We start from the raw sequence: 23,961 nt of genomic DNA, 5'->3' as shown, positions 1-23,961 counted from the left end.
CTTCTATATCAATATTCCAGCCACGTGTATTATTCCACCAAGTCTCTATGATGCCAATTATGTCATAGTTGTGTTTATTCACTAGTATTTCTAGTTCTTTCTGTTTAGTCCCCTACTTCTTACATTCCTACGTCCACTGCCAAACTGGACAGTCACTACGCAAGAGGATAAATGGACACAAGTCAGATATCAGGAATGGCAATATACAAAAACCTGTAGGAGAACACTTCAACCTCCCTGGCCACACAATAGCAGATGTAAAGGTAGCCATCTTACAGCAAAAAAACTTCAGGACCAGACTCCAAAGAGAAACTGCTGAGCTCCAATTCATTTGCAAATTTGACACCATCAGATCAGGATTAAACAAAGACTGTGAATGGCTATCCAACTACAGAAACAGTTTCTCCTCCCTTGGTGTTCACACCTCAACTGCTAGCAGAGCACCTCACCCACCCTGACTGAACTAACCTCGTTATCTCCACACTGATATATACCTGCCTCTGGAGATTTCCATTACTTGCATCTGAAGAAGTGAGGTTCTTACCCATGAAAGCTTATGCTCCCAGTACTTCTGTTAGTCTCAAAGGTGCCACAGGACCCTCTGTTACTTTTTACTTCTTACATTAGTATACAGACATCTAAGATCCTCATTTGATTTCTTCTCTGTGTTTCCTCATCTCCCCTTTGTCCCTGCTATAATGGCCCATGCGCACGCCTCCCCCCACCCTCCCTCTTAGATTCCTACCCTTCTACCAGGTCTCCATGTTTTTAAGTTGGATTTTGTCTCCTGCCTCCATCAAACCTAGGTTTAAGCACTCCTCACTAATATCCAGGTACTCTCCCCCTTCCTCGATAGCTGGACCCCATCTGTGCTCAGTAATCCTTCTTCCCAGAACAGCATCCTGTCATGTTGTCAAGTTTTCCTTCGTAACCATGACAGCTAGAAATTTACTTTTTTTAATGGAAGCTAAGATTCTGATATAAACACTTTACTTCCGGGGCTCTAGGCATGAGTCTATAATGCTAATGCCTTAATCAAGCCCTGGCTGCAGGCTGGGATCAGACTCCCTTCAGAACACTTAAATGGGCTAGCATAGTCATGCTATACTAATGGCCTAAATTTCCTTTCTTTCTCATCATAAAATATGACACGTGATCTTCGTTTCTCTTCTATAGCCTGCCACCCCCAGTGAGCTGTGAAAGACAGAGAACAGGATTCAAATGCTGATCCCCTATATAGCAATGTCTCACTGCTCAGTCACTAGCATGGCTATCAAGTTGTTTAATGACCTGTAATAGTGCATTTGGCTGGATTTTCTGTATAATTCATAAGTGGGGATATTGTCCCTCTGGATTTGTCTGACACATGGATTTTGTTGTTCCTAATGAGATCTTCACAGGCTGTCAATTATTTATGTAGTTTAAGTGAAATACACAGAATGGGGTTGCTATACTTCAAAATGTTAGGAAAGGAATCATCCCTGATTCCATGTCTCATACCCATATTTTCTCCTTTGTGTCTGTTGTAAAAAGGCTGTAAGTGACATTGCAGGGGGTTTAGAAGTGAAAAAAGAATTAATCCCAGTACTCTTTTTAATTACACCTCTAGCCCAATATAATGCTGTCCTCAGGAGCCAAAAAATCGTACCGCATTATAGGTGAAACCACCTTGTATCGAACTTGCTTTGATCCACCAGAGTGCGCAGCCCCGCCCCCCTGGAGCGCTGCTTTACTGTGTTATATCCAAATTCCTGTTGTATTGGGTCGTGTTATATCAGTGTAGAGGTGTACCTTGCAAATGGAATACAGTAACCAAATAGCATCAGCTTTCACAGAAACAGAAGCATGGGAGACAAAGGGGGAAAAGAGATTTCCAACTTTATTTTGGTGTATTGTGTGAACTCTCTTCTACTGTAATTCACAGGTAAATGCAGACATGTTGTCATTTAGCTATTGTGTGCAGTAGAGAGCTTAGTGCAAGGCATGCATGGGATTGAATGCAAGCAGCGTTGTGTAAACATTTATCCAAATCCGAAAACTAAACTATCCTTTAAGGACATTTAAGATTGTTCTTTGAATCTTGTCTGAACTTTGACAGCTCTATTCTGCTGGTTTTTTGTTTTGTTTTTGTACTTGCTATAAATGTGCATGTTGTTCTCCTCCTCCTTGTCCAGTCATACAGGCTGTATGACGGGCTCGTCTGCATAACTCTTTGTAACGGAAGTCTTCAAAAGATTGGCTCAGAGCTTCCATCCATTAATGTTAATGTGCTGATTCTCTGTAGCCCTTTACCATGTGTAGTTATTTATATCAATGCAAAGCATGACCAAGTCAGAGTGGTAGCATTTTAAGCCTGCTTTGCATTCACTTTGTACTGATATAAAGGACTACACAAGGGACATGTCTATACTGCCCCGAAGATTGGACTATGGGGTGTGAATAGCAATGCACACTAAAGAGCTGCACTGTTACTTCCCTGGGTGGATGCTGCAGATGCAAACGAAAAGGTTTCTATTTTGCATTTACATAGCCATCTTCAAACAGGACTTTATTAAAGGTGAACTCTGAACATTTCAGTTCATGCCCGCAGCATCCACATGGGGGAGAAACAGCACTTTTGAGCGCATTGCTATTCGCACCCCTGTAGTCTGAGCTGTGGGACCAGATGGACATGCCCCTTGGTGAGGGCAGCAGAGACTCAAGCCCTGTGTTTCATATAGTAACTGACATGTATGTGTCAAGAACTGTCTGTGCAAAAGATTCCACTTTAAGGGAACACACTACAAGTCTTAACATGGACTATGCACTTGCCAAAGTATTAAGCATTCAAGTCCGTCTCTGATCTTTATGTACAAGAAGATAATGTATGCTTGGAGAACTGTTTCAGTAAGATTATTCATACAGAGCTCATAATGCTAACACTTTTGATGCCGTTAAGCTGCTATCTCCACATCCTTATTGGTTAGGGTTACCATAATCCAGCAAGCAAAAAAGAGGACGGGAGGAGCCCCGCCCCTGTCCTGCCCTAGCCCCGCCCCTGCCCCTCCCACTTCCCCCCTCAGAACCCCCAACCCTCCCCCAGCTCCTTGTCCCCTGACTGCCCCCTCCTGGGACCCCTGCCCCTAACTGCCCCCCAGGACTCCACCCCCTACCTAAGCCTCCCTGCCTCTTGTCCCCTGACTGCCCACTCCTGAGACCCTGCCCCCACCTAACTGGCCCCCTAGGACTCTACCCCCTACCTGTACCCTGACTGCCCCAACCCTTATCCACACCCCCACCCCCAGACAGACCCCTGGGACTCCCACGCCCCATCCAACCACTCCCCACCCCCTGACAGCCTCCCCAGAACTCCCGACCCATCTAAACCCCTCTGCTCCCTGTCCCCTGACTGCTCCGATCCCTCTCCCCACTTCTGCCCCCTGACAGCCCCCCCCCAGAACTCCCAACCCCCCCCTTGTCCCCTGACTGCCCCCTCCTGGGACCCCTGCTCCTAACTGCCCTCCAGAACCCCAGCCCCTACCTAAGCCTCCCTGTTCCTTGTCCCCTAACTGCCCCCTCCTAAGACCCCCCCAATTGCCCCCCAGGACCCTACCCCCTACCTGTACCCTGACTGCCCAAAACCTTATCCACCCTCCCCCAGAAAGCCCCCCCTGAACTCCCGACCCCCCCCCTGTCTCTTGACTGCCCCCTCCAAAACCTCCCTGCCCCTTCTCCGACCCCCTTGTTGTTGGCCTTTCTTCACCTAATGTCTCGGTGAACTTGCTCAGGAACTGCCTGAGCCGCTGGGCAGCAGCGGGGGAGGAGCCCCAGACTGCCGGAGCCGATCTGCGATGCAGGGAGGGAGGGAGAGAGGGAGGAGGAGGAGCCCTCTCTGGCTGAGTGTCGGAGCCCCAAGTAAGTGACACCATCCGGCAGCACTGTTAGCCGCGCGTGCTCTGCATGGGGGGGAAGTCCGGACATTTACAAATTCCCCCCGGACGTTATTTTTAGCTTAAAAAGCTGGACATGTCCGGGGGAATCCGGACGAATGGTAACCCTATTATTGGTTGAATCCACTGCCCACACTCTCCAAAACTGAAACCAGTGGCACAAGTCAAGTGAAGAAAAGTGGATTTTAACTCTCACAGGGAGGAAAAACCAGTGCAGTTAATTACTAAATGCTTTCTCATGGTCTTTGCTCATTCAAATTTTGCAATGTGATTATGCATTTAAAAGTGTGATTAGATTTAGATTGTAGGCTAGGTAGGACAGAGACCAAGTCTGCCTTTGTCTTATACGGGATCTAGCACATAGGTAAATATTAAGTAAATCCCTTGCTCCACCAATATTCTATGCTCGTCATAGAGATTTAAGAAACACATACAAAAAGAGTGAGCGTTCCCATGCACTGTCTATATAAAGGAATTTGTAAACGAGAAATGGCATAGAAAGACAAGCACAGCTGGTAGTGAAGGAAAGCCTGCTTGTGCCTTGCACTGTGGAATTTATATGTGAAGTAGTCATTTTTTAAAATGAGACCACCAGAATGCTCCTCTATACCTGGGGAATTTGGGCTACCTGCTGGATACGTGCCAGTTCGCTTTTCCAGTGTACTTAAATCTTTTTTAAGACCGCAAAAATTTCAGTGTTGATGTGATTTGGTAATTCAAGCTACTTTATTTTATTTTGCTCCTACCTAGCTTGTTTTCCTCAACCCCATTATTCACACTGTTTTAGTTTGTGACTCCTCTTTGCTCTCCCCTTCTACTCATCAATTGGGAGTATTGCAAGGTAAGGAACATTTGTAGAACAAAGATGCAAGCCTTGCTTCTTTCACTGTAAAACCGACCAGATGGCATTAATCACACCAGAACCACAGGAGAGTGTTGTTTATCACACAAGGTGAAGCCCTGAAAAATACCCAAGCCCCATTTAAGATTCTTGGTTCATGAAAAACATCAAAATACAACTGTGTCCACTCTTCATGGAAACCACGGCTTCTTTCAGAGCAGAGAACCCACCAAACTCCCTTGAAAAATACAGGAGCCTGCTCAATCTTCAGAAAGCCAACATTTCACAAAGCAAACCTCTCCAGTTCTCATCCTACCTCCAACCACCCTTCCTGGCAAAACTATCAAAGTAACGACAGCCAATCTCCAACAATGGAATGTGTACCAACACTCTGGGTGCTTTGGGCAGAAGCTGTATCTCAGTGCTCATACTACTTACCATCCTACATGCTACTGCTAGAGTAGATGCTCAGCATGACAATGGTTCCTAACATTCCTCTCCAACATTACCCAGTGATGGGTAACTTCTCACCCTCAAAAACACCTCCCCTATGGCTGCTCTTCTCATAATTTCACTTCCCTGAAATGTTATGACATGTCCCTCTGCCCTCCCGCTTAACCCTAGGTGAAAATTTGACCACAAAAAATTAATTCATGTTGTTTTTACCTCGCTTTAAGGCTCTCACTGATTTTTTTTCATGCCTGCCTAAGTGAACATTGCACCCATTTTGTGCATTCAGAACTCCTACCTGTGTGCACAGGCAGAGGGATACCCAGCTAATCTGCTTTTTCCATGCAAATAGCTGTGTGTCAATATCAATGTCAGTGCTATATGGTGGGCACCTAATATCAGAGGGTAGGGCTGACTTTTTAAAATGCATTGATAATTGGTATCATTCAAACTGTGCATAGGAAGGAAGATGATTAATGTACAGTCTCTTCTTTTTCAGATTTCTCAGGGGACATATTTTCACTTATTCACACCTTCTACTGTGGCAAAAATGGACTATTTTCCTCACCGAAAACCAGCAGTATAATGCCCATCTGATACATGCCTCAAGGAACTCTTATTTAAAATCTGTTGAAAGTAAGTCAATGAACAACTTGCTTAAAGATAGCTTTAGTCGGCTGTATGGCTATTTGTGGCTCAAGAATAAGCATAAACTAATATTAGCAGTCTGGCTTTAAGCTATTGGGGGAAATAAAAATGAGCAATGAAGCAGACATTGAAGTTGTGCTGTTCCCTGACTATTTGGTGCCAGTGCACGTCACAAATGTTTTATGTACCCTGACTATCCATCATGTTAGAAGTTCACTGCAACAAACTGTAAATCAGCAGCTCAGTTGTTGCAAGTGTACAAGGTGAACTAGAACATTATCTGCATTGTAAATGAAGATTTGGATTCCTGTTGCTGTGACAGTTAATTTTAGAATTGGCGATGTAGAAGTGGGGACTATAGACCACTTGCTGTTTCCTATATTGTGTATCGAGCCACTCTACTTCTGCTTTTATTGTGGTGGCAGCTGAAACATCCTGCAGTTCTTTGTGACTTTAGATCTAAGTGAAAGGCTTGACATTTATATATTGTGACAAAGTTCTGTCCTTGACTCCGTGGGTCCTGCATTTCCTGGCAGATTTTGCTAGCTTCAGGGGCTCACTGTGACCGTCCACGTAGCCCTTCTCTCTCTAGAGGCAAGGGTCACAGCTTACTGAGCCATTTTCATCATAAGCCAACAAGGGAAGTGAGGAGAAGCAACCCTCCCTCGCACAGTCTCTGTTGTCTCCCAGTCTCAGTGATTAATCAGGGAGGGGAGGGGGAACCGAGGCCCGCCCTCTACTCCGGGCTCCAGCCCAGGGACCCTAAAATTAGCAGCTATGGTAGCTGACTTTGGAAATAGGACATGTACAATTCCCTGGGCCACTTCCCCACAGCAGCCCCCCACTCAATATCTCCTTCACCGTTACCTCAGGGCCTCCTTCCTTGCACCTGATATGGATTCGTACTACTTAATTCCTCCAACAGCACAACTCCCTCCTATAGCTCCTGACACCCACACCTCACTGACTAACTGAGAAGTTTTTAACTAGTTCCAGCCAGCCCCTGATTGGCTTCAAGTGTCCCAATCAATCTAGCTATCTCCACTGCCTTCTAGAAGGATCTTAATTGGCCCCAGGTGTTTTGATTAACCTGGAGCAACTGCCATTTGGTTACCATGGTACCAGGGATTTGTTTAGCCTGGGGCTAACATACCTGTTCCTCACTACTTTACTGTAGCCATCTTGCCTTGCCCCATCAGAATATGCACGCCTAAATTGGTCAAGACTGGAAAAAAAACACACACCTGACTAATGTAGCAATGCTGACGTACACCCCCGCGCCCCAGTGCAGACACAGCTATGTCAGTAGAAAAGTGCTTCCATCAGTGTAGCTAACATCATTCAGGGAGGTGGTGTTCCTATATTAACAGGGAAAAAAACCCTCTGTCAGTGTAGGTTGTGCTTCCACAACGGTGCTATGCCGACATAGCTGTGAGGGTTAGCCTCCATAATGTAGACTTAATCTCTTTTAAAAAATGCAACTACGCTTTAAAAATCCAGTAATGATAGATCGACAAAGGCCATACTGAGTCCATAATTCAGAACTCAGGTGCACATGTACAGTTATCTGGCAATATGTGCACATGAGAGATGCATAGCAATGGGCATATACAAGGTCAGTGTTCTGTCCAGAATCACTTCTTAATCCAAAAAGGAGAGGAGAATAGAAAAAGAATGTATTTTACTGTTCTCAGGCAGTTTGTTTCTTGTAGGATCCAGCAAATTTCTAAACGACTGTGCAGTGGGGGGCGGGGGTCAGGAGGAAAAAACTGTTACATTATTTTATTTCTAGAAATCTCTTCCAACCACTCGTTAACCCACTTAAAGAATATTTTGTAATTGGTTCCAGCATTTGGTTTAGTGTGTGGATGGCTTGTCTGGGGGGATTTCTTATAGTCTCTTGGCAATAAGATTTGCATTACTTATTCTGCTTCTACTTTCCACCAAGGTTTGAGTACAATTTCCTTAATGCCATTCAAGTCCTTTACCAAAGCCTACTGAAACCAGTTGAAAGACTCCTGTTGGCTTTGCTTTGGATCAAGTCCTTAATGCGCTTTATTTATTTATTTTTTTCACAAGCAGAGTAAGGTATTTCAGATCAGACCTGAAAATATTGACTGACGATCATATAGGATTCCATACCCTTAATTTTGTTTAGTTCATCTCTGGCACTGTTTTCCCCTATCCCTTTCATTTGTATGTTTTCATTTGCTGTGTTTGTCTGATGCAGATGGTGAACATCCTTGGGCAGGGACCATTTTGTTATGAAATCTCTGTAAAGCTAAATTTGACGTTTTGGTGCTATATAAATATAGTATAAATAATATTCATATTACGTCTATATTCTTAGCCTCTGTTTCAGGTTCATTTGAAGGTGCTTCAAGCTCTGTAGATGTTTTAGAAAATCTTGAGAAAATTCAGGTGTTCTTCATTTATCTCAGTACCTTAAGCTCTCACCTCAAGGTTTCTAAAGTTATTCTTCAGGAAGTAAGTGGAAGGTTTAGGTGAGACAGTATCTCTCATTCTCTAACTCTTAAATTCAACTTGATCTCCTCAGTCCTCCTATTCTGTGGTTTTTTTGCACCTGAGTCACTAACCTCAAATGTGAAATATTCTCAAGCAAGTTTCCTGACCAAAGAATATACAGTGGAGTCCTTTTATCTCTCTTGGTAGCTTTTATTCTTAAAGAACTCAAACAAGTTAGAAAATAATAGGTGATTAAAACCAACAATGCTTCAGAAACCTGAACTATTTTAATAAATACTCCCAATTGATCTCTTAAAATAGATGATGATACTTTCTCTAAGGCTGAAGTTAAAAATAATTGGACTGAATTTTTTGTTCTGTTCTTTGCTCTCTTTTTTTTTTTAGATAATGGCACTATCTTGGCTAGTTTCCTGTTATCACAGGTTTTTATGTATATTGGCTGAGGCTTCTTCAGCATCTCTCTCTCTCTCTCTCCCCCCTTTGGTTCAGGATGTCTGATCCTATATCAGTTGAAAGCGCTTCTAAGCAATTAGTAACAGTCTTTGGTTGGAGGTATTTTTTTAACTTACTAAACTGTTATTTTTTGTCCTGTAGCTCTTAGTTTTGGATACAGGGAAATCTGTTATTTTTGTACAGAAAGATGAGGGATAGCTTTAATGTGGCTTCATGGGTTAAATTGCACTCATAGAAATGAGGCCCAGATTAACCAATGTGCACTTATCAGGGGGTAGCCGTGTTAGTCGGTATCCACAAAAACAACAAGGAGTCCGGTGGCACCTTAAAGATGCCACCGGACTCCAATGTGCACTTGGTCACTTCCACAGGGGCCCCATCTCAGGTTTCGCCTGGCCGCTCCTCTGTCACGACAGAGGTGCAGTTGACAAATTGGAGTGAGTGGCATTGTGATCTAGTGCATAGGTTACAGGGCCATTCGGGTTTGGCTGGGTCACCCCTGCGTCATGACAGAGGGGCAGCTGAGCCAAATTTGAGGGAGTGCTGTTTCAACTTGGTGTTGGCACCTGCCATTAATATTAGGGGAGCAACTCACCTACCCCAGCTGGGCACAGATCCCACAGTCACTGCCATTGCTGGCATCATGCCAGCCTGAGGAGGTCCACAAAGCTGAGAGCCCCGAGGTAGGAGTGGGGTTCGGATTCAGGGATACCACTCCTACTGGAGCTCAGGGAGAAGAGGGACCAGGAGCAGCACCGTGGCTGACTGCAGGGCAGAGTGCCTTACCCAACTACCCCACAGACCTGTGTCCTCTCTAACCAACCCATCCCTACAGGCCTAGTATAGTGATATTTTAAAGCTTTGCAGGCTTAGGATATAAAGCTTGATTAGTGAATATATCCTCTGATCACTCCTCCCCTGTCTCTCACAGATTATTCCTGTCCCTGGATGGACTAATCTGCTGAGAGAGCATAGCATGGGGCAGCAGATAGTCTGAATGAATCTATATTTACCTATAACAGAAGTTATGATAAATGTGCTTATGGCCTGAATTTGGCCACTTTTTTTTTCTCCCTTTCCAAAATAATAGTTGATTCTGACTAGCTTCTGGGGAGACAAAATAAAACCCGAGTACAATGACACAGGGTACGATATGGATCATTGTAAATTTAAGAGGCTCTATTCTGCATAGAGCAAGACAAGAGACTTCATAAAAGGTTTTTTTGTCGCTATGAAATGTAGAATAATATCAAACTGCAGCATCTGTCCAGGCAGCTTCCGTGCATGGAATCTCGTTGAGTTCGGTGGAGTTTCATGTGCACTCTGGGTCATGCAAAGCAACTTTCAAGATCTAGGCCATAGGCCTTATTGTTCCATGACACATGTACTTAATGTATATTGAATTCTGTGGGAGTCATACTTAGGTATCCAAGAATAAAATTTGCCTTAAGTATTTATATTCTTGGTAGATAAAACAAGATGCTATTTCAATATCAGATTCTGGTTAGATTAAGGGTGGGAATCCTGGTGAAATCACCACCAATCTAATTCTAATGGGATAATTGAGAAGCTAATTATTATGGAAAAATACTCTTTAATTAGAGGTTTTTTTAAATAGATAAACCTTGACAGTGCTCCTTTAAGGTATGTATTACAGGAGTCCTTATGTAAATATCCCCTCTAAGCATAATAATGGGACCACTCTGATCTGTGCAGACCTGTTCTTCCTGGTATAGTGTTCGCTATGTGTTCTGTCAGTGTGTGACAAAATCTGCTTCTTGGGCAGTCGCGTGAGGGTCTTTGTCAAGAGAAATTAAATTTTCAGAGGGCTTGGTTCATCTATTGATAGGCAGCACTGCCACTGGGGAAGTTCAAGGAGTTTTAGAAAGTCTTTGTAGAAGTCTGAAGACATAACATCTTTAGGGAGCCTGAAACCATTGTAGAAGTAATAGGGATGGATGCCTTTAGAGGAAGGAAAGAGTGGGTGATCCCCTTCTAAAGGATAATAGTCTTCCTATGAGGATAGAGAGAGAATTCTTTCATTCTGAGGAACACTTTCATTAGGGTCCTGATCTAACTTTGTTTAACATTTATTTTATTTATCATTTGCATATTCACCAAACCAAGCGACAGCATTCTTAGTGGTCAAGTGGAGCTCTTAGAGCCCTGCTGAATTTGGTTAGGGGGCACTCCTCGACAATGTGCATTATTATTTGATCGGCACAATAGCTGCAGCTTGGTTTGTCTCAAAGACCCCAGCTGTCCTGGTTGGCTGCACAGAGGCCTTGCCCAGTTTGAAAGGGCCCACTGGCAATGTGGCAGGTCGAAGCCGAGTGGGTGAGCAGTAGGTACTGTGACAATGAACTGATTGGAGATTGATATTAAGCACCAGTCTTCTCACCACAGGGACTTCGCTGTCATGTCCTGGCATGGCAGCCTTGACCACAGTGGGGGTCGTGATGAAAGACGTATAGCTGGTGGGCTAAAAAGATAGCTGAACAAGGTCAGGCTTAGGTTGGCAAGTACCATCTCGAGCAGCTTGCCAGCTGCAATCTCCCTCCTGATGTAAGTGGTAGCAACGTGGCTCAGAACTGATGCGCATTGTTGAGTTGAGTTGCATGTCAACAAATTTGGTGTGTACTGACCGACTCCATACTGACGCATGGTACTCTGCTATTATGTATGAGATGGCAAGGGCTGAGGGTTGGAGCATCCGCTTCCTGTGAAGAACCTGCCAGTTTGCTGAGAAGGTTGTTGTGCATGTCTTGACCTTCACTGCTATCTTGCTCAGGTGGCTTTTGTACGTCAGTGTTCAGTCAAGGGTCATGCCTGTGTAAACTGGGTATGCTTCAGCCTCCGGCCATTCTTTATGCTGTTAGTTCTCTCTTAGCATTGGTTTGGTGGAGGTGGAATGTGCTAGAGACTGTCTTGCTGGTGCTAGGCTGAAGCCACCAGGTCTTACAGTGGTCTGCCAGCTTTGCAGTGTCGTCACTCAGGGTCTACAGCTCAAAGAAAGTTGGAGGCTGTAGTTCGCAGCAGATATCTGCATAGATGAATTTCTGTTACTGGGTCATTGATGTATAGATTGAGCAAGGTTGTGCTTACTGTAATGAGAAATGGATTAGGCCCTTGTTTCCTAAAGTCATCAGTCCTGTTAATGTTTACAGGTCAATTCTGTTCATTAGGCAGTTCTGTTAATGGGAGTTGTGCATGTTTATCAGTAGCAAAACAAAGTCCATATTGGGGAAATGTCAATAAACACATTAATTGAGTACATAAAAATGCAAATACATTTTTTTGCATGAGCAAATGTTGATCTGCACACAAATTAAATTGTATGGAGAATTGTGCACTTGCAAATTTAAGGAGACCCACTGAAAAATCTGGCCCAAAAATTTTAACTCACTTGTTTTTACAGTAGTTCGGAAATGTTGATACACAAATATGTTGAGCATATCGAAACCCCATACTTTCAAAATCCCTGCATCATCAGCTTTTCCAGTTCTGGTACATATTGGTGTAATGTTCATTTATGGGCAGGTATCCAGTCTCCCACCACCTCTGTGAGGCAGAGAACTATTATCCCCATTTTACCAATGGGAAGCTGAGGTACAGCGGGATTGTTTTTATTTATTTATCCACATATTATTTATTTATATTGTGGTAGCACCTAGAGGCCCCAGTCTTAGCCCAAGGCCCCAATGTGATAGGTGCTATACAAGCACATAATAAAGACAATTGTTGCCCTAAGGAGCTTACAGTCTTAAGTATAAATATAAGACAGTAGATGGTACAACAATCAGACAGCAAGAACACACAGTAGCAACGAGATAAAACTGGTGAGAAAGAAAAAGAATTGTCACTGCACACCAGAGGCCTAACCAAATGACTTGCCCTAGATCACACAGCAAGCGTGACAGAGCAAAGAATTAAACCTGGATCTTCCCAGTGCCAGGCTGGTGCCATAAGCTAGGGTTACCATTCGTCTGGATTTACCCGGACATGTCCTCCTTTTTGTGCTAAAAATAGCGTCCGGGGGGAATTTGTAAATCACTCAAAATGTCCGGGATTTCCCCCCTCCCCTGGCAGAGCAGAGCGAGCGGCTGGGAGGGCTGCAGGAAAGTCATGGGCTGGACTCCGGAGCAGCTGTAGAGGAGCTCCTCCTCCTCCCTCCCTGCATTCTGAGCCGGCAACTCCTCCTCCCCGGCAGCCCAGTGTCCCGGTCCGGCAGCACTGTGCAGGGCCAGGGACCGTGTTGTGTGTTGTGCTGGGGAGCGCAGCCACGTGTCCGGCTCGCACAGAGCCCAACACCCTGTTCTGAGCAGCAGGAAAAGGGGCAGGAAGGTTCTGGAGGGGGCAGTCAAGAAACGGGGGGGGGGTCGGGAGTTCAGGGGGGGGCTTTTTGGGGGGAGTGGAGAAAGTTTTGGGCAGTCAGGGTACAGGTAGGGGGTAGGGTCCTGGGGGGTAGTTGGGGGGGGTCTTAGGAAGAGGCAGTTAGGGGATAAGGAACAGGGAGGCTTAGGTAGGGGGTGGGGTTCTGGAGGGCAGTTAGGAGCAGGGGTCCCAGGAGGGGGCAGTCAGGGGACAAGGAGCGGGGGGGGTGGGGGATTGGGAGTTCTGGGGGGGAGCTGTCAGGGAGCAGGAGTGGGGAGAGGGATCGGAGCAGTCAGGGGACAGGGAACAGAGGGGTTTAGATGGGTTGGGAGTTCTGGGGGGGGCTGTCAGGGGGTGGGGAGTGGTTGGATGGGGCGTGGGAGTCCCAGGGGTCTGTCTGGGGGTGGGGGTGTGGATAAGGGTTGGGGCAGTCAGGGGACAAGAGGCAGGGAGGCTTAGATAGGGGGTGGAGTCCTGGGGGGCAGTTAGGGGCAGGGGTCCCAGGAGGGGGCAGTCAGGGGACAAGGAACGGGGGGAGGGTTGGGGGTTCTGGGGGGGGCGGGAAGTGGGAGGGGCTAGGGCGGGGCTCCTCCCGTCCTCTTTTTTGCTTGCTGAAATATGGTAACCCTACATAAGCCCTGGACCAGGCCTCTTTTCCAGTTGAAGAATTTTCAGAAAGGGAACTGGTTTGCTTGCTCTGCAGACAAAAATGTAGATGTTCTGATTAAACAGTGATGTTTAAAATAAACAAATAAACCATCAAATCTAGCTAGACTAAAACAGCAATCAAGTTTTCTGTGATCTCTCCCAGCATCCATTATTGAATAATTGTTTAAAAAAAAGTCTGGCATAATCTACATTACATTCTTATTTTTGTGAAAATAGAGAGCTGAAAGACATATTCCTAATTTAAGCAGTACTCATCTGTTTTTATTAGTTTAGCTTTTTTCATGTTTACAACACAACTAAAGAATGTGTCTGTAATATTTATATAAGTTCTTTTCCCGTAGACACCCGAAAATCAAGATTAGGAAGGTGTGATGGGGTGTCCACCCCATACAAGGCCCGACTAGGTCAAAAGGGCCAGTTAACCCTGTGACAGACTGCACCTGGAGGAGGGTCAGGGTTGATGAAACCTAATGGCTGATGAAGCCCAGCTGGGGGAGGAGCTGGGACAGGCATAAAGAGAGGAAGTTGGTGGTAAGAGGAGGGCTGCAGTCACTCCTTAGAGTGGAGGGGAGTTGGCAAGAGTCATGGAGGAGTCCTAGGAGGGAGTAAGTCCTGGGATACTTCCTGGGAATACAGACTGTGACAAGAACCCAAGAAAACCAAAATAGGAAGCTCCAGTGGCAACCTGGGGGGAAAGGGGTGGGGAGAGGGCAGAGCAAGAGATGAAAGGTGGGAAGTAGCCCAGGGAAACAGCAAAGGGGTCTGGGATTGTATAGACTGTGATTGCTAGTCACAGCATAGCATGGACTGGAGCCCAGAGTAATAGGTGGGTCCAGGTTCCCTACCAGTCATTGGAGAAGTGGCACCATCTGGGCAGAGGACTGCCTGAGACACTTCATCCAGCAAGACTTTGTTACAATGGAAGGGGAAAACGGCAGTGACCTAGGTGGAGGGCCAAGCCACAAGGAGGGAGCAATTGAGTCCAGAGAGAGAGAGAGAGAGAGAGAGACCATGGGTCAAGCAACTAGAAGAGGGGGTGTCAGACTGGTTGAGAGCTAATTCCCAGATGACCCACAAAGAGGTGCCCCAACAGTGAGCAGCAAACCCTGTGACAGTTTGTCAAAGGGCTATCATTTATCATTCTAAAACATAAATAAGGATTCTTGGTTATTGAGCATAGTTGCTATAGTAATTTGATGATTAGTCAAATACCATTTTGTAGATTTAGCCAGTCACATCTTAAAAATCCCATTCCACAGGTTTGAAATCCTTAACAGCAAATGTCTGATTAAATGTTATCAGCAAGCATGACTTGTTTTCTGAGACTGGTTGCTGGCTGCTACTTGAATGTGGCATTGTGAATTCCAGATAGGATGACCAGACAGCAAATGTGAAAAATCGGGACAGGGGGTGGAGGGTAATAGGAGCCTATATAAGAGAGAGACCCAAAAATCAGGATTGTCCCTATAAAATCAGGACATCTGGTCACCCTAATTCCAGGGGAGTGAGAAAAGTATGGTATCCTTTTCTGGCAATAGTGAAAGTGTGAGGGGAAAGGACGGAGTGAAAGGTAATGATCAGAGAGGCACCTTACACAGATAAGTTTTCCCTTCCCTTAGGGTTCCAACCCAGAGCGAGTAGGCTTTTACTCTGAAAATTCAGCAGCCATAATGTGACAGTTGAGAGATGGTTTTCAGGCATATCTCTCAGCTTGCCAAAGTTCAAATCTGTGGGTTAAGAGAGACACAAAATAACAGTGCAGTAGCTTTAAATGTGCCTATATATTAAACAGCATTTGTTTATAATCCCGGTTTCATGATTGCAAGGCTTTTTGATATAAACTGTAGGGGAGATTTCAGCCCAGAGAGACTATTCAAGTAACTCTTTTTTTTATTATTATTATTATTTTAAACTCACCACAACAGTCTCCGGAGCAGAATTGTATTTCCCCTGATTGTTTTCATTTTTTAAAAGCTGGGAATACTAGAAGACACTTATTTAATTGTGCTTGCCTATCTATTAGGATTGCCTTGTGTAGATGTAAGGAGTTGCATGGATTTGTTTGGGGAGAAGAAATATTAGTCGGGAAAACAATAAAATATTAGTGAAATGTGTTTATATTTAGCTTCAAGGGGTTTAAAGGTATCACAACTGGTGATTACAGAATATTGAGAACAGTGTAGTCTGCAGTAAATCTGGGTCTCATTGGCCAATGGATGATCCCAAATGGTATATCCTACCCAATGGGAGCAGTTAGTAGCAATTGAAAAGAGGAGGATAAGAAGCAATATGTGCCACACTGAAACCCTGTAGAGCTTTGACAACATGTTGTAACATGTATGGAGGGGTAAGATGATGAAATAAGACCTCTCATCAGCAGTGTCAAATTCTACCAACAAGTTCAGCAGAAGAATGGAAAGATTCCTGCTGTTAGAATCATGCTGAGGTTGGATGATTATCTTAATTCTGTAATCTGGATGGAAGCTGCTGTACTACTCCTCAGATTTCTAAAGTAATGGATTGGAGCTGAGAATTTTCATCCCGTTTCTCCCCATGGACATCAGCACCACCTGTTCTCTCTTCCTTTTCCCCTCCCACTTCTTCTTTCCCCCTCACCCCATCTGCTTACAAGAGACTGAAGAGAATCCCAGTCCCACCCACTTTCCACCTGCACCTCTTCCACCCCCAGTTGTCTCACTGCTTTGTTCTGAACCCCTTGTCCTCAGCTGTTTCCCAGCTTCAGGCAACATAGGGAGCTTGGCAAGACTCAAATACATTTTGAGGTATAAGAAGAGGCTTGCTGGCATGGCAAGGACACAGGGCCTGTAAGGATCTTTTATCCCAACTCAGCTCCTCCACCTGGTGCACAGAAATCCTCCTTATTACAAATTATGTCCCAGAGATTCCCTTTTTGCTGAGGAATATGGTCAGTGCCAATGTTGTGTAACATTTCAGGATGGGACAGTTTCCTAGGGGTTAAAAATAAAACCAGATGGTCATGTGTCAGAATGTCCCTATGCAGTCTAAAGCTCTTAAAGAGCTACCCTATAAATTTGATTATTTGGCACATTATAAGAATTAGAATACAATCAGTCTGTAGGTACAGGTACAGCATGGGAAATCCTGTCACCAACAGACTTACTACTGCACACCCACACTCAGACTTCCTACCTCATCACTAACACTCAGACCAGAGTCTGAGAAAAGAGATTGGCTTAGACTGTGCCTTGAAGGGCAAGAGCTTTCTCAGACCAGTTGAGGCAAGCAAACTCTGTAGTTAGATGAGAATGCCCTTTCTCCAGCTGCCCAAATGGCCATGTTTAGAGGGGCTATAACTGCCCTAAATAACCTCATCTACCATCACAGCATTTGGGGAAAAGAGTGATCACTCAAGTATCCAAAAAGATGGGGAAAAGTCTAGAGACCCAGATGATGTGATTTTTATATACACATGTGTGTATATTTATTATTGATACATTGTATTATCTGTCATCTATAGTTGGAGATAAACTTCATAATATGGGCTGTCTTGCAGTATGCAGGGCTTTTATCATTTGTAAAGTCAGCACACAGAGAACAGAAGGAGGTTCCCCTGGTGCCCTCCTTCCCCGCCCCCCCCCCCCCCGCCCTCTAAAGACTCCTGTATATTCTGGACCAGATTCTCCATTGCCCCTCTCCTTGTGTAGTCATTTCCACTTGTGCAAAATGGATGTAAAATGTCATTATGACTTGGTAGCATTTTACACTCACTCTGCACAGGTGTAAATGACTGTGAGGTGGAAGGAAGTGGACAAACAGGCCTTTTAATCTTTAATATTACATAACGGTATACTTAGGCTCACGTTTCTTTAATCACTGCCAAAGACACTGCTGTTCATTCTTCTCCAGCCATCTCATATTTTCAGGCACTTATTCCTATTTTAATCTTCTAGGGATACAGGGAAAAGGATAAAGTTTAATACAAGATTTTATCATCTGGAAATTTTGTGTTAACAAAATGCAACCAGTACTGTATTATTCCATTGCCAAAAAAAGGAGTAACCCTGAAAAGTGTTCTCTGCATCTGCAAAAAAAGATTTGAGAGTGTCAAAAGTGCCTGGGACAGTTGTATCTATACAGTCTTCCTTACTCTGTTCTGTTTTGAACCTTGTGAAACAGAAATAAATCTGAAATTTCATTTTTCTTTGTGTGAAATTTTGTCCATTTTTCAACCAGCTCCAATTTACATATCTTGTGGACTTGGTGTTGTGGGAATTCATTAAAATTTATTTCTAACACAAACTCATAGTGGATTACAAAAGCACTTAGGCATCTGCTTAAGTCCTCTCCTGTTCAGGACAGTACTTACGTAAATGCTTAACTTTAATATGCTTAAATCCCATTGATTTAGAATGCTGAAAATTAAGCATGTGCTTAAGTGGTATCCTGAATAGAGGCACTTTACTGAATTGAGGGAGGTCATGGTGGATAAAATAAAGTGGAAATTAAGGTAATCCTAATAAACCAAGGCTCAGGAGAAGACAATCCATGTTTGGAAATAGCCACATTTCTCTTAGATGACCTATATTAATTACTAACAGAGGTGAGTCCGTGTCTTGGTCACTGTAAATACTTTAGAGATTCAAAGTAATTCCTATCAATTATTTTTGATTACACATTTTCTTTCTGTCACTCAGGCTTCTGCTCTTTCCTTAATAATTCACCACCTTGTTACCTGGGCAGATGATTTTCTGAGCAATTTTGTGACCTAGTGAACTAAAAGCTGAGCAACAGCATTAACTCCAGTTCCCTTACTGTCGATGGTTTGTCAACTCAAATTCAAAGCAAATCTGATCTGATGGATCTGATGGTTTAATTTTGCTTTCTCCCTTAATAATGGTTCGGCTATTTTGCAAATGTGCATTTGGCAAAATGTTTCTAATCAAAAGTGGAATATCTTTAGAAATGCTGTAAAAAGAGAATGAAAAGTCTTTATGTAACTGTCTGAATGCTATGGGATGCACGTCACCTGGAGAAAACTGAGGAAGAAATTATGAAAGCCTTAGTTAAAAGAAACCAGTTGTTGTTTGCTGCATCAAATGTAGCTTTATTTCATAGATTTGTTTTATTTACTGAATTCAATTATCTAAAGTGTGGACTAAGTGACATTTTTTTAAAATACTTTAAAATGTGATATGTCTCAGTAAAAATTATTTTCAGTGTCTGGAGCTATGCAAAGCTGGGGGGTCTTTGTACCATACATGTCTGCAAATTAAAAAAAAAAAATACAAATTCAACCACAGAGAGATGGTGCTCCTCTGAAAAGGATAACAGTGTGCCCTTATCCTTCACATTGCCTCACCAGTCAAGAGGAGTCAGCAATGTTAATCAGACACTTAGAGTATTCACATTAAAAAAATAAATAACCTTTGTGTGCCATCTCCGACCATTGGATATATTTGCTAATAGCAATCGCAGAAGGACCGCAGGCCATTGTAGGCAATCTCATCATACCATCCCCTCCATAAATTTATCAAGCTCAGTCTTAAAGCTAGTTAGGTTTTTTGCCCCCATTGCTCCCCTTGGAAGGCTGTTCCATAACTCAGTCTCCAGATGGCTAGAAACCGTCATCTAATTTAAAGCTTAAACATATTGATGGCCAGTTTATAGCTACTTGTTCTTGTGCCAGCATTTGCCCTTAATCTAAATAACTTCTCCCCCTTCTGAGTGTTCATCTTGCAGTCATATTGCCCTTTAGTCTCCATTTTGTTAGGCTAAACAAGCTAAGCTCCTTAAGTCTCCACTCATAAGGTAGGTTCTCCATTCCTCTGATCATCCTAGTAGCCCTTCTCTGTACCTGTTCCAGTTTGAATTCATTTTTCTTAAACATGGGAGACCAGAATTACACACAGTATTCCATATGAGGTCTTCACAAGTGCCTTGGATAATGGTAATAATACTTCCCTATCTTGACTGGAAATACCTCACCTGAGACATCCCAGGATTGCATTAGCCCTCTTTACAGCCACATCACATTGGTGGCTCATAGTTGTCCTGTGGTTGATCAACACACTCAGGTCTTTTTCCTCCTCTGTAGCTTCCAACTGATAAGTCCCCAGTTTGTAGCAAAAATTCTTGTTGTTAGTACCTAGTGCAAAATGCAAGGTCATGCAAGTACAAAGTGCAAGTATCAAATTTCATTCCATTTCCATTACTTGAGATTTGAGGACTTCAGAAACTCAGCCAGAGGTTATGGGCCTATTACAAGAGTGACTGGGTGAGGGTCTGTGGTATCCAATTTGCAGGAAGTCAGATGAGATGATTATGATGGTCCCTTCTAGCGTTAAAGTCTATGAGAGCAGATGAACTGATCCAAAGCCCACTGAAGTTGATGGAAACCTTTCCACTGACTGGGCTTTCGATCTGGTTCATGGTGTATTTTTATTAGCTGTCTTTGTTTTTAATTTTAAATCTTCAGAAGTGAAAACATTTTGCTTGTGATTCAACCCCTTTGTCCGTTGGATGCAAACAGCATGGCATTTCTGAAAGTCATTTTCTGTAGTCCTTCAAGGTGGATTTCAACTTCCTCTTCTGAGAGGATTCTGATATTATATAATGAGAACCTCAGGTACTAAGTATTACATTTATTTATGCATTTATTGTCCATAAGAAGAATGTTGTTCTTTGAGGAAGACTGTGCTTTCATAGACTGATGATATCTGCTCCAAGTGAGTATGCCACATTATGAGAGTGAGCAAGTGTTACAATTGCCGTTAGTAGCAAACATGGTGATGGTTCGGTAGTGTAGGAGGTGCTGTGTTCATCTGGTTAGAACAAAAAGTCTGGCAGCCAGCTGGATTCTGAATTTCTGATTTGTAGTGAGTCACTGCCTCCTTCCTTATAGTTTGTTTTCTTTCCTTGCTTAAGTCTTTCTTTCCTGTCCCATCTGGGTGTGTTTTTAGTACTGAAAGTGGCTTTCTGGCGAAAAGGACCTTTTATCAGAAAGTCTGATTGAAAGATTAATTCTTGCCTAATTTGAAGAAAGCTGAGAGAACAGAGCTTACTGGCTTGTGTTATATGCTGCCCCCGTCATACAGAGGCAAGATTCTCACAGTTCCCTCATAAAGTAGGGGTGCCTCTGTTTTCTCTTGGGTTTTCTGATTAGTTACTACTTTAGAGAGCATTGGCAATGGGATAATGCCACACTTTGACTTGTTCTATTTCAGTAAAAGTTGCAGCTGTGGCCATAGTCCAGTTACCAGTGTGTTGCATTCTCTTCCCACATCATCCAGCGTGACATTAACAATAGAATGCCCAAGTATTCTCTCTCTTTGTATGTATGGGTCTTGGAAGATGAAGCGTCTACAACACAAGGCAACATCTCTTTTGGGAAAAAGCCTGCTTAGGCTGTTGGCATGACCTCTGGTGCAACTTATGAGATGATTACAGGTGAGCTACAAAGCTATTGGCACAGAGAGTATGGGGTTCTGATGACCTGTGTCACCATGAGAGCAATGCAAAGGTGATTCATGATGTCATAAAGGCACTGCAAGATGGCTCTGGCTTTCCTTTTTTCAAGGATTTCAAGCTTATTAAGAAAACCTTGTTCTAGTTCATTTACATTGTGGGTTGAATGGCTCAGGATATTTGGATTTAAGGGCCGTTCACTTTCAAGTCAATGTTTTGGGTCTTTCCCAAGTTGAGGCTGACCAAAAGTTATCAATATGGGTAAATATATTTATTTGGTCACCTATATGATCTCAGGCCAATCCTTGTCACAAAAATCCATTCACAGAAATGACTGTCTGTCTCTGAATTGAGGCCAAGGATTAAATCGGAATAGGGAATGATTTAGCCACTTGCCCTCATCTGGACCAAGACATAGTGACAGGGCAGAGAGGAAAAGCCTGAACTGCTGCCTGTGTTGCACCCGTCCTGTGCAAAGAGGACTTCAGTTTCTAGTGTTGCCAATCTTGCAACATCCCTCAAATATTAAATTAGCTCTGAGGAGGCTTAGTTAAGGCCTCTCACTAGTTCTAAACTCCAGATTTAGGTTTGAACGTGTCCGATCTCCCTGATGGGCCACACCAAAAATCTCTTTATGCAAATATAAATGAAGTACTGTGGGTCCCACCCCTCACACACATGGTAGATGGACTGTCTATTGCTTGTGTCCTGTTTTGGGTAGTACTAAATCAGCTAAATAAAATATATATCCTTGATTTGTGGCTTTCTGTCTCATTATGGAAAATATCCAGGAAGAAAAACTATGAAACTGAGCAGTCAAACATGTATGTGGAATCCATATTACGCCACAAAATATTTCTCAGCCTGAAGTGCTTTTCAGAAGATATTTGAAATAATGGGAGGGGGGAACCTAGCATTAAAAATAGTGAAATATTGCTAGTATACAGATCCATGATTTGACTCGTTCAGACTGACATATAGCGAAAATTTCCAAATGTTTGAATGATCTGTCCCCCACACCGATTAATGATTGTATTTGACTACCCTGAATATACACATTTCTAAAAAACACAAAAAAGTTTTACTGCCAGATGAGTCATTTATGATTAAGATCTGAAATTTACTAATGCTTTGCATCATTCATCTTCAACAAGCTCTTTAAACTTGACTCTGAATGTCTGCATCCTTCTGGTGCAGGTTTATTTCATCCATTCTCCCAGTCATAAAGAAAATGAATTGTCGTGGATTTTTGGTTACAATGTTCTCTTGTTTGCCCCCCTCCTCTCCTTATGTGCAGCTATTTAGAAATGAATGTGTGTTTACTAGGAAAATATTGGAAGCAGCAACATTACTCCCTTCGTACCTCATGTTTAAAACGGTTTTAAAAAAATTCAACTGTTGTATAGTATATATACCAAACTGTAACCCTATGGCCAAATTTAGCCATAATCTATCAAGGTAATGGGCTTTTGTGAAGTGCTTGCATTCTTCTTGTAAGAGGCCCTGTAAATCTTTCCATGTTTCCCTCCATTACTGATTCTAGGTGAACTTTTATAGCCTTCCCTTGTCCAGTTGTGCTAAAAGTTGTAACCCAGATGGTTCTCTTACCTTTCTGAAACTCAGCCTGATATGACAATAATAAGTGCAATGTACGTAAATTAAATTAAATAAAAACGTATGTGGCCTAGATTGCCAGCTCACATTTGACTTCATCTCCAACACTTACAGTTTGAATGGACCCATTTTTCAAGGTCTTTTGGGCACCACATCTTTAGGAGGGACAAACCATTCCCTATGCAGCAATTGCTTTCATAGCTGGTGAAATGATTCTTTTGTAGCATGTGTATAAATTTAGTTTTATAAAGTGCTTTAGAGTCCTTTGAAGAGAGAGACGCTAAGAAATTCAAGATATTTACTTACTTATTATTAAACTTAAATGATAATCCTACCCTATTGTAAGGGCTATTTTCTGAAAACCTAATTATCACTGAGGGCTTTCTTTCAAGAAATTCCTAACCTTTTGACAATGTCCAGTTGAGCAACAGCTGTTAAAATAAACTTCAGAAGAGTCTGTGTTTGTTTGTTTGTATATATGGATACATACACACACACATACTATAATGCAGGGCGTGAGGGAGAGTATGCTAAAGTGTGGCCTAGCTGGCACAGAGGCATAAAAGCATCCAAATGCCCCTTTGTATGTCAGTCCTGGCTACCCACATCATGGGTGGCAGTATGGGAGGGGAAGAGGACTCTGTAGAGCTGCTACTTCCCCTCTTGTGCAGGTGAGCTGGAGGGGGAGAACAGAGGAGGCACAGGGTGTAGCTGCCCCAGCATGCTAGGGAACATACACTGCATTGGCTCTAGACCCGGCACAGTTTACTCCCTCTTTGCTGCAGTGGCAGAACCAGGAGCCAACTAAAAGTCTGCTCCCAGTGTAACACAAAAAGATATTTCCCCTTACTCTCGACTCATGGCAAAGGCATGAATGAGCCCATGAGATTAAGTGAAAAGATCAGATGAATGTGTAAAGATTAGCTTTGGCCTCTTGATGGAATGAATGACAGATGCTGAATAAAAGTAAAACTTGTAGTTTCATTTATATCCTACACCGTTTAACTTGTACCATCTCCTCTCTGATTTGTTCTGATTCCTTAACAATCC

The 23,961-nt window shown here is 43.2% G+C and overlaps 1 protein-coding gene across 4 annotated transcripts in view; it reads left to right on the top strand.

Annotated features, from left to right (window-relative positions):
- The window catches only part of OTUD7A (OTU deubiquitinase 7A), a 275,367-nt gene that overhangs the window by 116,192 nt on the left and 135,214 nt on the right, over positions 1–23,961 (top strand). For all 4 annotated transcript variants that reach the window (XR_008446571.1, XM_054043157.1, XM_054043158.1 and 1 more), the window contains exon 3: positions 5,720–5,856. The gene's annotated coding sequence lies outside the window, so the exon portion shown is untranslated. The remainder of the gene's footprint in view (positions 1–5,719; positions 5,857–23,961) is intronic.

The sequence above is a fragment of the Malaclemys terrapin genome, chromosome 10 (genome assembly GCF_027887155.1).
Source record: "Malaclemys terrapin pileata isolate rMalTer1 chromosome 10, rMalTer1.hap1, whole genome shotgun sequence".
NCBI classification, from domain to species: domain Eukaryota; kingdom Metazoa; phylum Chordata; order Testudines; family Emydidae; genus Malaclemys; species Malaclemys terrapin.
The sequence above is the reverse complement of the archived record's forward strand: the minus strand, read 5'-3'. Positions and strand labels throughout refer to the sequence as shown.